The 14,336-nt window shown below is 43.7% G+C and overlaps 1 protein-coding gene across 1 annotated transcript in view; it reads left to right on the forward strand.

The window, feature by feature from the left end:
- PTCHD1 (patched domain containing 1) overlaps positions 1–14,336 on the forward strand; it is a 49,850-nt gene that overhangs the window by 21,217 nt on the left and 14,297 nt on the right. The gene's annotated exons all lie outside the window — the stretch shown is intronic.

Genomic DNA, 14,336 nt, shown 5'->3' on the forward strand with positions numbered 1-14,336 from the left:
TATGCTGAGACTGGCTCCCAGTGGCTCCTGAAAGCTGATTGGGCACATCTCTTCCTAACCCACATCCCCTTGGTAGCTTGAAATCGGCCAAGTCAGAGCTATTTTTGTTAGAGAACTTACTGTTACACATTTACCAACACACCACTGCATATACCTGAGAGAAATGAGTACAGATGTCCACAAAAGGACTTGTACAAGAATGCCCATCGCGGTTTTATTGATAACAACCCAAAAGGACCACCGATAAGAGAACGAAAGAATACACTGTGGTATGTTCATGCAATGAAATACTATGCAGCAAGAATTAAAATACAAGCTATAGATAAACACAACAGGGATGAACCTCAGAGGCCACGGGCTGAGTAAAAGAAGGCAGACACAGAAGAGTACAGCTGACTTTGAACAACACAGGGGTTAGGGATGCCGACCCTCTGCACGATTGAAAATCCATATATAACTTTACAGTTTGGACCCCAGATTCGTGGTTCTACATCCACAGATTCAACCAACCACAGATCATGTAATACTGTAGAATATACTTACTGAAAAAAACCCGAATGTAAGTGGACCCACACAGTTCAAACCTGTGTTGTTCAAGGGTCAGCTATACATACTGCATGATTCCATTTATTGCAAACTCAAGAATAAGCAAAGCTAATCAATGTTGATAGAAGTCAGAATAACCTTCCCCTGGGGGTTGTAGGGGTATTGACCAGAAAGGACACAAGGGGGCCTTCTGGGTGCAGTAGATGTTCTGTGTCTTGATCCAGGCAATGTTTATATAGGTACGTACATATAAAATTCATTGAGCTGTACACTTAAGATTTGTGCACTTTCCTATATACACGTTATACCTCAATAATGAACACTGTACACACATACACATTCTATTCAGTGACCCTGTTAATAAGGCGGAAGCGTTAGACCACCATCCCAGCAGAGCATCCAACAGTGGTGAGTACCGACATGAAGAAAAGCCGTCTGAATCTTGGCAGACAAATCAGCTCAGTTTTACTGACATCTGACACACCACCATCATGGAGACTTGCAACACCTGTACTGGCAGCACATGCTCCCTGGGCACATCACTGCCTGGGAAGGAATCCAGTGAACACATCAGCTGTCTCTCCCACACACCTACCACCATAACAGCAGAAATCCAGAAATGTAAAGATAGGGACTCTCATCCAACATTGGCGATATTCCAGCACTTGCTGTCAACAGAGAACACTGAAGCCTGAGACCCTACCTGCTGAGATGTTCCAGAAGCATGCAAAGAGGCTGCTGACTGTGTCTCTGAGTGGTTTTTTTTTTTTTTTTTTTCAAATGAAGAAAAGCCAAAGAAATGCCTGCTTCCTTTACCATCAGCAAGAAAGATGAGAGGTCATGTAATCTCACAGTTCATTCCTGGCAGGACGTAGGCCTAATCCTTTCTTGAGGGATTACCGTGCATTCTTGTCACGAGTATACCCTGGACCCAACATGTGGTTAGCTATAAACCTTAATGAAGAGAATGGACTATGCCCCAAATGAGGGAGAAGTGCTGTTGGTAGCATCTGGACATTTACATTCATGAACGTATCAGAGCCACTTGAGAAATATTTGCTGCGTACCTACTGCATGCAAGTTGGCAACATCAAAGAAATGTGTCCACCATCAAAAGACAATATGAAGAGAAGCTCAAAAGATCATAAATTTACTCCCTAAGGGTTGAGTTTTGACATAACCATTATTTGAATACACAAGAAACTGGGGGGTTGGTTTTAGAATGGTTTAGTATTTTGAGGATACTAGGAAACTCTAATTCCAGAGGCTTTGAGCGTTGTTAGACATCTTAGTTTGGGTTTCCCCAGAAGCAGACCTTAAAATAAGAAATCAAGTAAAGGTAGTTTATTTGGGAGTTGAAGGGCAACCAGAAGGGATGCAGGGCAGTGAGACAAAGGGGAAGGAGCCTCAAAGGGTATGTGATCAAGCAGACCAAGGCTGTGGGCAACCAGAGCACAACCCACTGGGGAAGCTCTGGGAACCAGTTTAAAACACACTCACCCATGAGTAATCCCACCCATGGGGAGGGAGCTGGGTATTTCTATGCCAACTCCCATCTGTCATTGCTTGAGGTCTGCTCCCAGGGGATGTTAATTCCCCAGAACTTTTGGCCTGCCAAGCAGATGGCAAAGTGGGCTCTCTGACAAAGAGGGGTGGGTACTGGAATTCAAGGTTAGGTAGGTATGTTCTCAAGAGCTAAGGGCTGGAGGATATGAACAGGGTGCCAACCACATCTGCTACAGAGGAACTTGAAGCAACTGGCCAAGAACTTCTGCACTTGTATGGTCTATGACTGCACTTTACAATCATACACACAGAAAAGTGAAAGGCCACACATCGGCTAGACCTGCACATCTATAAACATGCAGTTGATAGACGACACATTAAGACCCAAACGTAAGAAATGCAGTTCAAGTGTTTAATCAGTACTGCAGATTTAAAAGATGTCATCGGCTTCTGCTACGTGACTTACTCCCTGGGCTAAGCTGTCCAGATCTGTAAAAAGGTAGAGACATCAACCTTCTGCCTCCTTCAAGCCAGTATGACTACTCACTATGGTTCAGATCTTCATTTCACCAATGACCTAGTTACTGCATTGATATTTTAGTCCAGTTCCCCACCTCCACTCTCCAGTTTTCCCATTCCAGCTACCATGTTGCAGACAGAGTGGTCTTCCTAAGACACAGTTCTGGTCACCTCATTCTCTGTTTGAAACCCTTCATTGGCTCCCAAGTGCCGACAGGACAAAGCCTGTCTCCCAGGTTCAGCAGACAAGGCTTCGTGTGGTTTGGACCTTGCTTGCCTCTTTAGCTTTCCTCTCAGTTCCCGGACCAGCCTGAATCACGTCCTTTTCCCCGACATCTGTTCTGTGCCTCGAGTTTGCCCATGCTGTAGCCTCCACCTGATATACTCTCCCCACCAGTTCCATAACCCATGCCAAGCCTCTGCCTGTGGTTAATTTCTTCTCATTCTTCAGGTGCTAATTTAGAAGTCACTTCCTCAAGAAGAAGACTTCCCTGGTGCCAGCAAGGTTGGTGTAGGTGCCCTTCCCTTAATATCCAGTATTTCTCCCATCTTAGAACTCCATGCAGATTTTGTAATTGCCTCTTTGCCTGTCTGTATCTCCCATAGTTTGAACGCTCTGTGAGGGCAGAGCCATACCTATCTTGTTCACATGGCTTGATGTAAGATTTACTAATAGTTACTAATACATATTTGTTGAATATGAAAATCCTCCCTCATCTGTCCCGTCTCCTCTCCAACTTTGTATTTCATTGTACCCCCCACTGCTACACACACACACACACACACCAACATACTAGACTCCCTGTACCCCCCCTTTACTCCTATTATAGAACTTTAGCACTTTACTTCACTCTGTGGTTCGCCTGTGCTAACCAATTCTGACAATCTGCCTAAAGTCCCTCTACAATACTCTAAGTTTATTGAGGGTAAAACTATGTCAATATTCTTTATCTCCCCAGGGCTTATATTAATGCCCAGCATAGTGTAGACACCTAGTACATGTTGAGTAGATGGTTCACTGCTTTAACTGGTGATGAAATGCCTAAGACTTTCTCTGTATGACCTCTAACTCCTAACGAAGCAACAATGCTCTGGCCTCCCACCTGCCTGAGACCCATCACAGACTTCACATCTGCGAGCCTTGAAAAATTTCATCAGCCAAGTCTGAGCGCCACTGTCGGCCTTAAAGCAAGATAGAATCACCCAGAGTGACACCTTTGGACATGGAAAGCAACCTCGGCTCCTGGCTGGACGAAGCCACATGTCAGTAAGACAACCAAGGGGAAGCTACCTGTCAATTCCAGCAAGGCCAGTGTGCTCAGGGCAGGAGGATGGAATGTTCTAAGGGTACTATGGATGCACTCCACCTCTGCAGGAGTGAACAGAACTAGGCTATGTGAGAGCTGAATCTTGCAAAACATCAGAGCCTTGACATGGAAGGAAGGTGCAACGGTGGGAAGGTAGGTGTGGTTGGAAGTAGTTAGAGACGGAAGGAGTTTCTCCAGATTCCTTTCCCAGAGGCCTGTCTGATGACAGGACAGCATCACCTGCAATAGTCTAGGTTCCATCAGCAGTGATGGGTCTGCAAACCAAAGGACTGGCATCTCATGCCCATTGTGAGGCATAAATGGATGAAGTCACATCAGTGCTTACCTCCTCTGAGACCCCCATAGATAGGGAGAACATCCTGCTTTGCTTATGATGGTCCCACTCTATGCTTTGCTTATGATGGTCCCACTCTATGCCTGGTATTCCTGTGAAATTACTAGTGCCCTCTTGCACTCTCAAAAGTGTTCCAGTTTGCATGATAAATTATATGGTCACCTACACGGACAGCATTAACATCAGGGCCAGAATCTTCAAACAGACATGACACTGGATATAGGTACATGGGAGTTTTTATGTTAGTCTCTAAACTTTTCTGTATTTAAAAAAACTTTTCCCCTCCAACAAACAAAAACACTAGAAAAAATTCAAACTACTCCATAATTAAGCATAACACATAATTATTTCAGTACCTAATCTCCTACCTAAATTGTTTCTCTGCTCTTACATTTTTTAGATTATATTCTAACCATATCCATTTGTCTAATGAGGTCAGCCATTTGTCTGCAGTGTGTAAGTGACAGGACTAAATTCAATGTCATCTGTTTATTTAAGATGGAAATGATATGCAGGTAGAACAGTAGCCTTTGGGTACAAATGAAGTATCATTCAATGTCACCAGAGAAAATATAAATCAGCAAGAAGGAACAAACACGGAAGGTTCAGTCAGCACGGCTTTGTTGGGCTTCCTCTATGTACCATACAGGATGGAGTGAAACAGAGTCCCTGCCCTCATGGAGCATTTATATTCTAATGTTCAACTGCCTTTGTGGAGGAGTGATACCCAAATCCTGTACAGCCCCAACTTAAATCTGATGTTTTGCAATAAATCCCCAAATTGCCAGCCCTTTTCACAAATATATTCTATAACGTATTTTTTTCTTTTTCCTTCTGCGTGTGTGTATAGGGGGTGGGGGGAGAGTCACATAGAAAACATACAAGATGCAAAGGATGCTACCTGGACCGATGAAAGGCTTGTCCTCATACATCTGTTTTCCGCATCTCCAGCTAGTGGCATGTGCTTGTCACTAGTAATGAGATTGTAGCTTCTCTCTGAGGTCTCTATCATAGATATCTGGCATTTGCTGGGTCTCACTGTTCAGTACAGGTCAGAGTCTTGCTGCTTCCCCTAGGCTGCTTTGTCACGTTTGACCCCTTGATTTTGCTACGTCATCACCACTTTTAATTCATAACCGCCCCTAACCATGTCATTCTGTGGCTTGACCATGCTTAAGCCTAACACCCCAAAACAAGTTTATCAATATCCAGATGGCCAAAGCACAGAGATGAAGGGGTAAAGTCTTTACTGTGCCAAAAAACCCCCATTGGGAGACAATCTTATGAGCCCAAGATTTAAATCTGGGCTGATCCACTTACTAAATTTGTGACCGTGGGCAAGTTAAGTTCCTTGAGGCTCCGTTTCCTCACCTGTAAATGCAATGTAACATCGACCTCTCTGAATTGCTGTGAGGATTGAATGAGATGATAGATGCAGCATTCTCTGCACAAAGCCCAACCCTTCATAGGCAGTTAACACCTTTTAGTTTCCTTCTTCCGCCCACACCACAGTCCCCTTCCTAGTCGGATGTGCACGGTAATCTAATTGGGCAGCTAACCTGAAAAAGGCGGAATGGTTTCAGGCTGGGAGCTTATCCTGGAATTAGGGAGTGCAACTTGTAAACACATACAGTCCAGCTCTTCTCTTCAATTATGTGTATTGATGCACGCTATTAACCCCATTTACCCTTTAGTCTCTAGTAAAGATGTGAGCAAAAATCTGTCACCTTTACATTTCATTGAAGATACTTTTCAAGAAACACTGAGGAAGTTCTATGGGTAAAAGAAAAAAATTAAGGGGGACAAGGCAAAACAGAGGATAGAAAGGGGGCTTTCTGTTTGTTCGTTTTGGTTTTTTTGCTAACAGACCTTTACTGGGTAGCACTTGTGTGTCAGAGACTATATCGAGCAGTTTCCATTCAATTTCTCACTTATCCTCCAACAATCCTAAGGGGATAGGTACTATGATTGACCCCATTTTACTGATGAGGAAGCTGAGGCACAGAGCTATTAAGTAACAGCTTAGTGTTCAGGATCACATATCTACTAAGAGCCACAGCTGGCAGTTGAGTCCAGGCAGCCTGTCTTCTCCACGCCACATGAGGCCACCAACAATGGCACCTCCCAGAAAGGTCAAGGCCCTAGCAAGCTGAATCACAGAAACTATCATGGCCTTGACCATTTGCTCTGTAAGACTGCTTTTCCGATCTGGAAAAGGAGGGCAGCAGCTGAGACACTCCTGTGATTTTTAAGGTCAGTAGCTCTGTAAGGTCAGTAGTTTGGGAAACAGAAAAAAAACAATTTCCAGGAAAAAAATACACTATCAGGTAACACACTCTTTTATGAATTAAATCAAGTACTCGCTCTTATAAAGCTCACGGTCCACCACTCAGGAGTGCCGCCGCCATGTCATCAGGCGGAACTTTTTCCTTGCTCAGTGCCCATTACAAACTTAGTGAATCCTTTGAAGGAAAAAAAATTGCCAAAGATCTCATCTGATGAAGACGCTTGTTCATAATTTTGTAGGTTTAATATTGTTATCAATTATTTGCAGTTCCAAATAGTTCAGTGATGTGGGTTATATGGCATTTTTTTTCCCTTAAGCTGAAGACTGCTAAAAGTGTGCATTCCAGTTGCATGCAGGGACTCGTGGCCACAGTATCTGCAAGTCTCAGTTTTGCTCGTGGAAAAGGGGATGAGTGGATATTCTAGCCCCAAACTGTTGTCTTTTTCCTAAAAGCCTGTCCTGGTACCACCAAACTGGTCCTTGGAAACCAAATAAAATTGTCTGTGACCCCCTCCCCCCAGGGGAGTTCTGGCAGGACTCTTGGAAAGGAGGAGGGGCTAAAAGGGGAAAGAACAGACCCTTGCTGAAGGTCAGTTAGGGGATCCACATAAAATTGCCAATACTGAACCACTCTTTTACCTATAGAAGTGGAAATTTCATATGGTTTAACCCAATATTAAATGCCAGACCACACACCTTTTTTTATGTTATCACACTTGATCTTCATAATGACCCTATGAGGTCAGGTTTATCCCCATTTTACAGATAATGAAACTGAATTAAATGCCTGAAGTAACTGTCTTAGTTTGGGTTCCCCCTAAAGTTGACGCAGAGTCAAGGAACTGATGCAAGTAGTATATTTGGAAGACAACCCCAGGAAGCACTGGTAAGAGAATGGCAACATGAGACGGGGAAGGGAAGAAGTAAGTTATGGGGACATTGTCAAGCCGGTTACTCTGTGGGCAACTGAAGCCTAATCCCTCTGGGCAACTCCAGGAGCCAATGAGGAACACATGTCGCAGAGTCAGCCCACCTTGGGGACAAGGGAGCTGGGCTATTTATACACAAACTGTTTTTAGTCATCGATCCAGGCTGCTTGGGATTGAGATAGTACGCTAATGCTTCATTATTTCCACATCAGGCTGGAAATAGGGCTGATGTGCACTGAAGTGGTAAGGAGATAGGGGCAGCTATCTACGCCCTGAAAGCTAGCACTAAGCAGCGGGATTTGAACTGGTGGCATTCTGACCTCATAACCCATGTCCCTCCCACTACAGCACAAGATGTTGCCAAATCGTGGGAAAGATCACGGGCTCCAGGAGAATCAGGAATCAATTGTAGGGTTGTGTCTGGACAGCTGGAAGATACTAACCACTCCATGCTTCCCTGCTGAATAAGAACTACATTTGTGTAGCCCTCTAGAGTCTACAGTATGCATGCACATCTGTCACCTCATTGGCCCTCATCATGCCCATGAGACAGACTAAAATCCATTCACTCACAAGATTATTATAGTCATGTGTTTACTCCATAACTATTGAGTATATGTTTCAGGAACTAAGTAATGGAGATATAGAAGTAGACCAAAGAGACAAACACTCCAGCGTGGTAAAACACATATTCTAGTGGGGACAGCAGAATAAAGAAACAAATACGTATATATTGCATATAATGTAATGCCATATCGTAATTGGTGCCATGAAAAACTTAAAACAAGCCAAGATGATGGTGATGACAAGGGATGCTATTTTTTAACTTGGGGGTGGAGTCAGGGAAGATGATTACATTTGAGCAGGGAAGTGAAGGAAGTAAGGCTATCTGAAGGAAAGACATTCCAGGCAGAACCATGACAAAGACGGGCAAGTGTGACTAGGGCCCGGTGAGATATGAACCCGTAGAAAGTGCCAAGGGCAATGGATCATCTTGTTGGCTACAGTCAGGACTTGGGTTTTTGCTCTCAGCACGATAAGGAACCACTGGAGACTTTAGGGCAGGGAAGTGGCATGGTATGTGTTTTCAAAAGTTCATTCTTCATTTTTCTCTAACTCATGTGGCCAGCAAGACCCAGAACAAGGACTCAAATTGAAGTCTTCTGACTCCTGATCCAGTGCTTTTCCCACTTAGGTTCACAGTTGTTCTCCAGACCTAGACGTCCTTGGTATCCTTTTTTAATTTTTTCTGTCCCCTTGCATAGTTATTTGTGGTCTCCTGACCAAATCTTAAAACGGTTGTCGCCAGTTCCCCAGGCATTCGGCTCCTTGGGACTTCTCTTTGCCTCTTAGCCAGTCAGCTTTAATATTCTCCCATTTCTGAGAGCATCCTGTTCTCTTAGTTACCTAGCAAAACTCATGACCCACAAACTTGCTCAAGCAGAGTTTAAGCTTGACCATGAAAGTCAAGTGAGGACAGCAGGATTCAAAAATAACCACTCTAATCAGAAAGTTTAACTTGACAGATTTCCAGGAGTCTTCATATCAAGGATTTTTTTTTTTTTTTTTTTTTTTTTTGGTAATCAAGAGCAAGTCAAATTTTCTCCCAGACTACGGGAAAAAAGAGAGTATTGAACCTGTGGTTCATTGCATTCTATCTCATCCAGACCAACGTGGAATCAGGCAAAAGCTGCAATGAGATATTGCAATTGCCTTTTCCTTCGTCATTACTATATTTTGTTTCGAAAATCGCAGATTCATTTACTTCAAATCCAAAGCTGCAATGTCTTTTCAGCCAAGGCTGCAAAGACAAACAACCTGTTTCGGGAATTATAATGTGGGGCTTTTAGTGTCAGCACCCGCAAAACAGTGTTTACCCCCTGGTGAAGCAAGGAGAAAAACAGAAACATTCCGCTCTCCCAGACCTGCACTGGCACTGCAGCACTGACAAAGGTAACCATTTGGTTTTCTCGTCACTGGAGCAGGCCAGCATGACACCAGGCACCTGTGTGTAAAGGAAGCGTGTGGATAGTCACTTGTTTAGCTATATCCACAGCTTAAATTCGGGGTCCTCCGAACATGTTATGTTTCAAAGGCAGAATGATATTTCTGTCCACTTATTAAGGCATGACTAACTTGCTTTTGGCTGCACTACAAATGAATCACAGTAACAATCCCCAACTTGCGACTGATGTTCTGATGTAATACACTTCTATTAAAAGAAGAGGAAAGAGAGTGGGTGAGAGTGAGATCATGCAGAGACAGAACATAACACCGAGGGAGCTAGAGTAATTGATGAACTGCAGAGACCAGATCCATCCACTTCAAGGTGCTTTCTTGTGTCCTGGGTGAGGATACCTTGCCAGTCAGTTCCTACCCACTTACAGTGGCAGAATATAGACCCTGATCAAGGCCTGGAATTTGGAGGGACTCAGTGAAGAAAACACTTCATTCGGGGATGAAAACCAGATATTCCTTGAAAGCATTTTAAAGCAATTTTGATTTAGCATCACTTTGAAGGTAATACTTGGGGGCAAATGATATAGATTAGAAAGGCAAACCAATAAGCTCCCCTTTTAAACTGTTTCCACGTGTGCAGCTTATTTGGGAGTGGCAGAAGGAGGGGGCAGGAAGGTGAGATAAGGAAAGGAAGGCGGCTGATAAAGGTGGTGCCATCAGACTGATCCCCCCTGGGGACCACCCACCTCCTCTGAGCCTCCCGGCACAGCTGAGCTTGCTGGGGGACAGCTTGAGGTGTTAATTGCCCTGCCTGGCAGAATGGCCTTCCTGCCTTCTCTCTCCCCTTTTTCAACAAGAAACAAATACAAAAAGAGCTGGAAGGTATCGTAAAAGCTCTTCTGAACCCACAGGTATTTTTCCTATGTTAATTACCACTCAGGAGCAGACACTTCCTTCCTCCCAGATCCCTTCTGTACTCTCCTCTACAAGGTGCCCCTGCTGTGTCTTCTGAGGAAGATCTGAGTGTGCCAAGGAGAGGCAGAGAGGAAATTAGACTCTGGCCTGTCGTGACCAGCAGCCCACACTGGCTTTGTCCCAGGCTCTGGCAGAAGGGGATTATAAGAGCCAGTGCCTCCCCAGCACGGGAAATCACTCAGAGAAGGGAATCTTTTTTTTTTCCAGTAAACCTATTTTCCCTATCCTGTGGTTTTCTTTCTGGGTTTCATGTACTATCAAATCTGTCACTGACCTAAAAAGAACTTCAATGTGTTGGAAAAGCATACTTCAAGCAGCTGTAACAAATCTCAAATTGATATTTATGAAGTTAACTTTCTCTCACTGAGGATCTGATTGTATACTTTGTGGGTGTCACTCATCTTCGAATCATGTCATGTTAGAACCAAATTGTCCGTGGAGATTAGCTAGACCAATCTCCTTTTTTTACTGAAAAATCTGAGACATGAAGAGGCAGAGTGACATTCCTAGGGTCTCCGACACTCCTACCTAAGCAGCAAAAGCCAGACTTGAAGTCAAAACTTCTTATTACTGGATGCCATTATGCCCCCCGGTCTTTTTTCTTGGTAAGCCGGTTTTAGAAGTTTCATTTGGCAACTCAAGAGGCTGGATGGAGAATAAGAAAATTCAGTAAGTTCAAAACCCATCCCCTTCATTACCTGTTAACATTGCCATGTTCCGTTGCTGCCTAAAGATGAAGTTTGGCTGTTTGGATTATTTCTGGTCTCTCTTAATGGACCCCAGATCCCCAAATGTGGCCGTCCCACAGTTCAGTCACATCAAGGCCGGTCATTTGAACCAGGTGGGCTGACAATTCTTCATTCTTCCCCAAAAGTTCTAAAGTTGCCCTGGTCTAGACTCTCTAGGCCTCAATTGCTCCAGCTATAAAACGGGAATAATGATGTAACCATGTCCATAGAGTCTTGTATTGAATAAATTTTGAAAACTATATAGAGAGTACTTAGCAGACTAGTTACTATTACTGTCATCATTCTTAGCCTGAAGGGTGATGAGAGAAAAGAATCTAACAATTTAAACAGTATGTTCAGAGCCCTAGAATGAATCTCAATTTAACATTCAGTTTGGCCTCTTTGGCGGCAAATACAATAATAATAAACATATTGTGATCAAGACTGACATTGGATTAGGCTTTACTGGAGCGCTCGGCATTGTCTACTGTTAGGATAGTCCCTTTGTTTTGGACGTCAGATCTCTTATGTGATTTTCCATGTGTAAGTGTGAGCACCCTAAATTCAGGGAAATTAGCCTATTTTGACAACACAGTAGATTTGATGAGTACTTATTGAATGTGTGTTGAGTGAATAATCCAAAATCTATACATAGTTATAGAAACGTGGATTATATGCTGATTCACATGACAGATTCAGACTATATTAAGGGTCAGGACTATTACTTTATGTCATTTCCCTCTCCTTTTCTTTTCTGAGGGTCTCTAACCAATAATAAGCTTACAGGGATTGAGATTGTCCATTTCGTGGACTGAGGTGTCTTGGTCACCATCTCACTATCATGCTATGATGTTCTCCTATCTTTCTTTCCCCCTTCTGCCCCTAAGAGCAAAGATTAATTTAAAGGCAAAGATGAAGTCACTGTAAACTAACTTGTCATCGTTTTCACGTTCCTTTTCTTTTTCAGTGCAGAAATTTAAAGTGAGTATAAACCAAAAAAAAGCATAGCTTTGATCTCTGGCTTCCCTTTTCCCCTGTGAATGTAATCTAAGATCACCTACTAATGCCTCTGCTGTCCTGAGTGGGGCTCCTTTAGGAAAGTAAATCAAGGTATTCTAAAACCCTGTACAGGTAGATGTCCAAGTAGCACGCGCAGTGTGCAGTGTGGAGAGCCAAGAGTAGACTGTGTGTGTACTTGACGTGTAGGCATAAGAACCAAAGATCAGAACTGAGTAATCCCAAAAGTCCCAGGAGGGAGTCTCCATTCTCCTTTCCCATACCTCTCATTATCCTCTCACCTCTTATCCCACAGCAGAATCCCAGTAGACTCCCCCTGCCAGGTGGGTAGCCTCAGCCAACAGCCCTTCTCTGGCTGCTTTTTCACCCAGCATCTCCCTGCCACTGAGAAGCAACAGTGACACATTTCCCTTCGGAAATTCAAAGCAGGTGAATCTCACAGCAGTTCTGGTACTGAGAGTTAAGAAATCTTCCCTCTCAAACTTCAGTAAGGTTCTTATTTTCCAAGCCTCCCTCCTATGAGCTGGTGGTACAGGGGTTAACAGCATGTCTGCTTTCTTTGGTCTGTGGTCCCAGGGGGTCCCAGCAGTAGATCGGCAGAGTTGGCAGATGACTAGTTTACAACTCCCCACCCAGCATGGCATGGTCGCCTTGGAGAATGGATGGAAAATATCCCCTTGCTATAACTGGGTTCAGCCCTGTGGCTTAGCACCATCTTATTTGGCCATCTTTTTCTCTTGACATATTTAGTAATCACTCTAAGGGAGATTTATTAGACTGTTCATGGGAACAAACAATGCACTAAATATTACACATATGCATGCTTTCAATACCACTCCTTTTCTAGCCTATTCTGAATCTTTCCCCCAAAGTCTTTCTTTTAACTCTCTCTTGTCTTTAAATTCCTCTTGGTTCTTCTCTCCTCCAAAGTAACTTTTCATATTTTGGAATTTTTTTTGTAGTTAGGAGTTCTTTTAATCAAAATTCACTGGGCCAAGCTTAGAGAAGGATGGATGAAAACACACTCTCAGTGTTTAGAACCATTCAAGACATTTTGCTCTTCATCAATCCCAAAGCATCAAAACAAAAATTTAGCATACGGTTAGAGTTTTGTGAAAACAGTCTCCTAGGTATCCCTGGGACATCAACTCGTGTGTGTGTGTGTGTGTGTGTGTGTGTGTGTGTGTGTGTGTGTGTGTGTGTGTGTGTGTGTGTATGAAGGAAAGGACTCAAAATATTTCAGCCAAATGTAATACAATGAAGTGTCTCCTGAACCTCAGGGTTGGGGCCCATGAGGAGATGTGACGAAGGAGGCACTGAGAATGTGGATTAATAACCCATGCTCTGTGCTAACTAAAGGACTTTGGCAGCTGGTGCCCCTCAGACATTTTCAAAAAACATAGTAAGTATCCCACTCACCCTGGCACATGCATGCACAGGAAAATGTCTCAGCAAATAATCCAGCTACAGCAGATTTAAGAGCAAATCTATCAGGGTCATGGAGACGCTCAGAAGGTTATGAGTTATAATGGCACAGCAACAGTATGGCAACTCTGGATATGAGGCTTTTATTCCCTTTAAGTGTGAAATGTTCCTCGTTCATCAGGTATGTAATAATGGCTAGCTCTGCTCTTGGGAGAGCCCTCTCAGTGCCAGACACGGACCTAGATGTGCTCATTTGTTTAACACTCAGCTACATGTCCACTAATGGCCTCATTTCACAGAGAGAAGGCCTTATTTTCTCACCTTAGACTGTAGATTACACACGCTCCTACATATCTGAACTTGAGCCCTTGTAATTTTTTAGAGGTGGGGCAGTGAAAGCACAAAACCAGGATTTAGTTGCTAGCAAGAACCTTCATCTAGCTTCTGGTATTGCCAACCTAGAGGCGTATGGTGAGGGGCTAGGAGCACAGGTTCTGGAACCAGACTGCCTGGTAGAGCCCAGCTCTGTGTGGCCTTGGGCAAGTGACTTGGCTTCTCTGTGTCTCAGCTCCCTCGTCTGTAAAATGCGGCTAGTATTTGTACCTACTTTAGAGTTTCTTATAAGGATTAAATGACTTACTCCATATAAAGGGCCTAGAACTGTGCCTGGCACGCAGTCGGGGCTGTTAAATGAGTGTCTGTATTCCCATGTGCACTTGGATCACAGGCATACAGAACCCGGGCACAGCAAATCTGATTTAGGGCAAGGTGTGCAGAATAAAT

Source organism: Eschrichtius robustus, chromosome X, assembly GCF_028021215.1.
Source record: "Eschrichtius robustus isolate mEscRob2 chromosome X, mEscRob2.pri, whole genome shotgun sequence".
In the NCBI taxonomy this organism is placed as follows: Eukaryota; Metazoa; Chordata; class Mammalia; order Artiodactyla; family Eschrichtiidae; genus Eschrichtius; species Eschrichtius robustus.